The following is a 7,824-nucleotide window of genomic DNA, read 5'->3' as shown; positions in this document are numbered from 1 at the left end:
TACATAGGAGAGGTAGGTGTGAGTCATGGGTTACACAGCTGGGCCTGGGGAGCAGCCTGCAAGTCTCTGTCAGAGTTGCAGCCAGGGAGCAGGGGGACAGGGCCAACCCTGCTCTGGAGCAGAGAGCCCGGCCCTGCCCAGCCCAGAGAGCATGCTGGGATGCTGGAGGTGTCTGGTTTAACTTAAACCAGCAAGGGGTCTAGGACAGACACTGCATAAACTACTGTGACCCAAATCAGTTAAGTCTGATACTACATTCAACCAGGTTTATCTCAAATCAGTTTCTGCCATTTTCAAAGTGGTTTATGTGCACAATATTTAAACACAATACTTAAGAGCTAAAAATTTGCTTCCACTTTTGTGCATGTATCTTGGCATGTATCTTACTATGCAAGCAGCTTTTGAATACCATATGCGTAACTACTTGAATGGTATTTGCAAATGACTTAATTTTCATGTACTGCTGATAACAGGCATTATAATAGTAAGTGTGATTGATCTGCATTTGTAGAAAGACAGTGTGCTCTGACATTTTGAGTTAAATATCAACTTTAAAAATAATGTTGAATGTCAACCAATTCATGTTAAGATTCAGCCTACATTACATCTAAAACAGTGCTCCTCAAAATACCTTTTGTGTAGCTTTGTGAGTACGCAGCGTTGCACTTAGAAAGTGGGTTTTTAAATCTAGTGTCCCAAGAACCTGGTTGATCAATAGCAGAAAGGCTTTAGTAACAATACTACAAGCAAGCAATAAAACTAAATGACAGAAAAAGATTCCTTCCCAAAATAAAATGAGTGACTCCACGAAGTCCTAGTACATCTTTAGCAGCAATAGTATTTTCTCACCAATGCAGGCAAAGGAAGCTGGTCCAGTCTTCACCAAGCAGGATCTGTTGCTGGTTAAGCTGGGTACAATGTAGCAGTGATCTCTCTCTGCTTTTCCTGGAGTGCACGTCTTGTTGGCAAATTTACTTAGTTCTTATACTGTTTAATTGTATAACGTCAAAGCAGTTTTCCTTGATGGTAGGCCAATTAGAGTTTGAACAAACAGGGAGGAAAGGGGTGACCATCATATCACAACTGTTAAATTTCCTGGCTCCTGTTCAGGATTTGTCTAGAGGTGAAGAATTGTGTTTCTCTGCAGCCCCAGCAATTATCAGTTAGTTACAGGTGATGGGCCGGAATGGTCAAACAAGATGCTTAGAAGTGTTACCTGTTTTGGGGCATTTGTATGTTAATGGGGGATAAATTCACAGTGGCTTGTACAGGTAATGGTCTGTTTACCAAACTCCAGACAAATTGAATAGTTGAGACATTTGTAACACCTTAGACATTAGATGCTTGTTTGGAGAAATGTTTTGTTTACCAAACTCCAGAATACATTGAACCCTTGAGATATTTTAACACCTTAGACATTGGATGCCTGTTTTGAGAAATGTGATCCTGTTATATACAGGGCATCCTTTCTGTACCTTTACAGGTTTCTCTTGAGCTGCATATTTAGTCTTTTGTTTAGCTGCTAGATCAATTGAAATAATTATGTAGTTTCCTGGTATTCAGGTTGTTTCCTTGCCTTCACTGGCTGTCTTAGATACACACATGTGCTAAGCAACAATTTTACAATCTCTGTTAACAATTTTCTTGATTTGACATAAGAATAAAACCAACGGGGGTTGCTCTATTTTGTATGGCCCCAGCTGCCACTTTGCATTTTTGTGCAAGATGCACTGTTATTTTAATTTGGTCATAAAGATTTTATGTATAGGCTTGGCTGAGCTGTTACTGTATTTACCATCAACAGTAGCTAATTTCCTAAATAGGACACATCAGAACAAGTACTTGGAAAGCACACTAGAAAAAGGAAGTATAAATAATGGAGAAAAAGGAAGAAGAAAAATGAAGAACAGCTCTATAATTAGGGACCTACCCAAATGCAGTTTCATGGGTTTCATGGAAATTGTAAAAAATGGCACTGTCCGCAATCACTAAGAAATCTCACATTGGCTGCAATTTCCCATGAAAACAACCAAAAAAGTGTGGTAGTGAGATAGCTTGTGTGAAGGCATCCTCTGCCAATCAGGGGCAAGGGGTGGGGCCACTGGGAAACACCCCAAAAATTGGCTCTGTGCACCGCAAGTGGGCCAAAAAAAACCCGTTGTCTCGCTGTGACTTAGGTTAGGTAAGGTTGCTGGCAAGGTTAAAGTAGTTGTAGTGACATAAAGTGCTACTTGATTCATTATCTATAAAATGGCATAACAAGGGCACGCAGCAGTGTTGACTGGCATCCTTTTGTCTGCGAGAGACTGTGGATATTGCGGCCTATGATGTAGTTGGTTTGCAGTGTCTCATGTGACTGAATTGTCCTATCTGAGATTTGCTAGATCTGTTGCAGTGATTGCAAGTGTATGTGTCATGGTTGCGTGGTTCAGGAGCTGCTTGTTTCCTACGGACTTCTTTTGTCTTCGAGCTGTTGGAGTCAATTCCTGTTATGGACTTTAATGCCCTGGTGGAGATTGCTTGCCAAGATTCCCTGCTGGCCAGGATCAATTCCAAATACCTTCGTATCTTGCTTGCATGTGTCTTTGTAGCAAAGCTTGGGATATCCTGTTGTTTTTGTTCCCTCTGATATTTCTCCATATAGCATGTCCTTGGGTATATGTCCATCTTCTAATCTGCTCAAATGACCTAGCCAGCACAGTTGTCTCTGAGTAGGGCTGTCACACTTGGTAAATTTACCCTTTGAAGAACCTCTGCATTGGTAACTTTATCTTGCCATTTGACATTGAGTATGTGGTGTAAACAGCACAGGTGGAAACTGTTTAACCTTTTCTCTTGACGTTCATAATTTGTCCATTTTTCCCCACCATACATGAGAGTGCTGAGTATGCCAGCTTTGTCCACTAGCATTTTGGTCTTGATGGTAAGCTTTTAGTTGTTTCATGCTTTTAGTTAGTCTGCTGAAGGTGGTGATAGTTTTTCCAATGCAAACATTTTCTTCCATCCAGTGAGAGGTTGGTGGTCATTGTAGAACCTAGGTAGTTGAACTTTTAGACTACTTCTAGCTGGTTTTCATTAAGGGTGACTGATGGATCTTGTGGAACTCCCTGTCCTAGTACAATTGTTTTCTTTATGCTAATAGTGAGAGCAAATGCCTGACTAGCTCTTGAAAGATGATCCATGAATTTTTGTGGTAGGTCTTCATTGTGGGCTGTAAGGGCAGCATCATCATCAGCAAATAGAAGCTTCCTGATATAAGTACCTTTCTAACTTTCACCTTTGCCTTGAGTCATGACAAGCTGAAGAGTTTCCCATCTGATCTTGTGTGAAGGTACACTCCACCATCCATATCTTTAAACACAAAGTTCAGGAGTACCAAGAAAAAGATTCCAAAGAGTGTAGGGGCAAGAACAAATCCTTGCTTCAGACAGCTTTGAGATGAAAAGCAGAGTAAAGTGGACTCATCAAACTGAACGTGTTTTCATGCTGTTGTGGAAGGAACATATAAGACTTAACAGGATTGGTGGGCATCCTATCGTTTCTAGGACTGCAAATAGGACTGCTCTGCTGACGGTGTCAAATGCTTTGATTAGATCCACGAAGGCAATGTATAATGGTCAGTTTTGCTCTCTGCACTTTTCTTGAAGTTGACGCAGGGAAAATATCATGCGTATGATTGATCTTCCAGCCCAGAATCTGCACTGAGATTCAGGGTAGACACAACTCACCAGCTGTTGTAGCTGTTGTTTAGTACAGCGGTATATTCAACTTCAAAAAGGGCACATGACTTCAAAAACATTTGGGAAGTACTGAACTAAGATAAGGGCAATGTGTTCTAGATAAGATAGTTCATACCTTTTATACAGAATACTGTTAAGAAACATGAAAGCTATACTGGCAGGTGACCAAAAGTTAGTAAATAGTACATTTTAAGCTTGTATTTGCTTTTGCAAACCTCTGATTAGTGAAGGTTTTGATCCAGGTTTTAGTTGCAATGGGAGAACTGACTCTGCTGTTCATGAAACTTTTCCCTTATCTCTTCTTCTAAGCACTGTAGATTCTCAAGTTCCCCCTTTTGTTAGCCAACAGTTGTCTCTCTCACTCCTTGTTTATACTCTGCAGACAAGGTTCTTTGAGCGAATCTGATATCTTTTATTAGACCAACATAAATAGCCGGAAAAACATTTTTAGCAAGCTTTTGGGTTTAAAAACCCTTAGTCAGGCTGAGAAAGTCTCTGCAGTTGTCATGCACTCTTCCTGGATGGAACGAATAGTAAAGAAGCCAGAGGCTGGTCTGGTATGCATACAAGATAGGCAGTCAGTGAAGATGTAAACTGAGGAGTCAACGGATGAGAGGGGACAGAAAAGGGGGATGAATGTAGCAGTTAAGTAGTGGAGAGGTACCTGGGGAGTCAGATGTCAGGCAGGTTATAATGTGTCATAAATCCAAAGTCTATATTTAGTCCATGATTTGTTTGTATCCAGGAAGTTGATGAAGTGAAGTTCATAGGCTCCTCTCCGAGAAGTGTTTTGTAAGTTCCCTTTGAGAATCAGAACTGAGAGACTGGAGAAAGAGTGATTTTCTTGTGAGAAATGTACCACCACAGGTAATTGGGTATTCTTGTCTTTGATAGATTTCTGGTGTGGTTCATTCTGGTATGCAGCTGTTGTTTGGTCTCTCCTACATACTTTCCATTTGAGGCATTAGATGAGATATATTACATTTCTGGAGGTGCAGTTGTAAGATGTAGGGATGCTGACAGCTCTGTTGTGGGGTGTAGTAATTGTGGGGCAGGGGTGGAGATGTGTTAGCAGGTTTTGCATTTCTTGTCATGCCATGATCTGGATCCATTCAATGTGTTCTAAGCCTGAGGAAGCCTGCTTCTGGTGATGAGGTTAGTGAGGTTCAGTGCTTGTTTGAAGGCTAGGATGGGTGGTTCCAACCTATAACCTTGTTTACACTCTGGACATTCATTGCAGGTTTGATCCCTTTGCAAAGTCAGCTTAGACAAATCTGATTTTTTTCAACGCTATTGTACCTTCTTCAGTTGCAAGATTATGACAGCACTTTTGCATATAGATAATTTTGTTCTTGTTAGTCAGGCTGCCACTTATTGTAGATTCTTAGTAGCGATAACCACTTGACCAGATTTCTTTAAGTCAAAAATATTCCCCTCACCCTCAAATTCAGGTCCCACCATTTAAAAGATTCCCTTTCAGGAACTGAAAAGGGCAAAAATGCTCTAGGGGTTATGATGCTAATTTGAGACCTGTAAAACAGGAGTTTAAATTCTTGACCTGACACAGACACATGTCCTTGGATCACTCTTTGTCTCTGGTTTCTATCGTGAAGCAATGGCAGAACTTTGCTACCACTCTCTACCTCCTATGGGTGTGTTGAGGATCAATAAAGGCTATTATGTGATAATACAGAAGGCTGTTTCAGACAGTAATGACAATTTTGTAATGAAACTATTTGAAGGCAATGATCATTTAGGACCCTGGCATATGTTTCATTAAAGGCATGATACAATCTGATTCGCAATCCCAAACCATGCCTCCTGACATGCTACACATGCATAGCAAGAGGTACATGTAGTAGGACCATGCACTAGACTCCTGTCCCCACTCTAGCTTCTCAGGGTACCCTCCCTTTTCCTTTCCTGCCACACCTTGACGAAATTATGGTGTCAAGGGAGGCTGCCCCACGATGCCAGAGTGAGCCCTATTCCACTTCAGCCAGCTGGTACCTCCTGTACCCAACTGACCCTAGTCTTGCCCCATGGGCACTGAGCTGTGGTCCTGCTGGCCATATCAGTGCCTCAGGATACTAGCTGCCTTATGGGACATTCATGGCTTTCTTCCACCCCTGTGACCATGCCCAGGCCCATGCTTTGCAGTTGTTATTCCATGTCCATTTGGATATGGCCCCAATGCAGCTTTTGGCCTTCAGGCCCTGAACCTCTGTCCAGGCCACAGCCTTCCCAAACTTGGTCCCTTTATTTTGGCTGCACTCCTCACCCTAGGCTGAGCTGTTCTTGCTCTACCAGACTCAGTCCTTGGGAGTTCCCAACCCCAGGCCAAGTTGTCTGCCACAGAGAGCCCCACCAGGGATCCCTCCATGGTCTCCACACTTCCCCCATAGCCGCAACCCAATCCTCTGCTATCAATCTCAAAATATTAGTTTGTGAAGCAGCTTGCATTTATGTAAATGTCTTCCCCACTCAGGGTTAGTGTTGCCTGCAAGCCATATCTCCCTTGGAGCCCTCTCATCCCAGCTTCTTGGGTGGGGTGGGTGCCTGGCTGTCAGTTGGTCAGTCGCCAACAACCCTTATCCCATGAGCTCACCTCTCTGCAGTATATAGGAGCTGACTGTCCCCCTTGGGCTCAGGCACGGGCCTTACGTGCCCCAAAGCCTTACCAACCACACACAGGGGTTTCTAGTTGGGCTCGATGGCCAGCCAACCCTCCTCTGTGGCAACAGACAGCTGCTCTCCCCCTCTTAAAACTGGCAGGGGCCTTGCCCTGTTACAGTGAGATTGCAGGTACAGGGATCAGATTTCAATCTTACTATACTGCCAGTGCAGGGGGAGTCCAGGATCATGATCCTGGGCTCCAGTCAGCTAATCAGCACGCCCAGCCTCTGCAAGGCATTGGAGTCCAGGGCTCTGCTGTACCCCTCAGGCTGGAAGCAGCAGATTAGAGCGCTGTGCCTTGGGGGGGGGCACCACAACCCTTTACCCTGATGCTCTCCAGAGGCCAGGAGTGCCCATTGGTCCGGCCACATGTTTAAGGTGCAATGAGAACCAGCCACAAAGTTATTATGCATATTTCGGGTAATATTACGCACCTTTTGCATAACACCATTTGTAGCTTGTTCCGCCATGTGTAGCCAGGTTACTGCTTAAGTGATTAACTGGTTTTATCTTCCAGGGGCTGGTGCTTCTCCGTGGAGTGGCAAACGATAATACTGCCTCCACCATCCCTAGCACCTGCCTAGTTTCGTGGCTCCTCACTGCAGAAGTAGGACAGCCCGCAGAAGTCTATTATTGCGACATTTATTTTCAAGTCCCGAGACTCGCTGTTTCTGGGCTTACCCATCAAAGGACTGGCCTCCTACTCTCCCTCAGGCCCCAGCTGCAAGTCCACTCCCCGATGCGCGCGCAACACCACCCTCTGGGGTGGGGGCCACAACTCGGGCTCCGGGAGGGAAGAGGAGGGGCGTTCTCTCTTGCTCGCTCATTCCTCCCACCCAAGGCAGCGAAGTGCGCATGCGCACCACTCTGGCTTTTTTCTTCCCTTCTTCCCTGTCCCGCCGAGGCTCTGCGTTCTCTTGCTCCCTCAGGCAGAGAAGTGGGCACGCGCTGCATTCTCGCCCACTCCTTCTCGCCAAGGCAGTGGGGTGTATATGCTTCGCATTTTGTTCGTTTGCTGAGGCAGCGGACTGCGCATGCGCAGGACTGCCACTGGCTCCTCTCTACATCTCCCGGTACTGCGCTCTCAGGCAGAAAAGTGCACATGCGCGACGTGTTCTTGCTCCCTGCTCTCCAAGGCAGCGGACTACGCATGTTCTGTCGCTCGCGCGTTCTTTGAGGCAGCAGAGTGCGCATGCACCGCGTTCTCTTCCTCCCCACGAAGGCAGCGGAGTGTGCATGCGCGGCGGCCTGGCACTCCAGCGTCCGCTGGCACCGCGGAGGGGAACTCGCTCCCGGACGGAGACGATTCACTTCCGGCCTCCATTTTACACCGGGGCCGCTGCTGCCGGAGCCGGCGGGGGCGCTGCTGGTGGGGGGCCGCGGGCGGGGCGGGCGTGGCCTCGCGGCG

This window comes from Gavialis gangeticus, unplaced genomic scaffold, assembly GCF_001723915.1.
Source record: "Gavialis gangeticus isolate Ggan-Ray unplaced genomic scaffold, GavGan_comp1, whole genome shotgun sequence".
NCBI lineage: Eukaryota > Metazoa > Chordata > Crocodylia > Gavialidae > Gavialis > Gavialis gangeticus.
The sequence above is the reverse complement of the archived record's forward strand: the minus strand, read 5'-3'. Positions refer to the sequence as shown.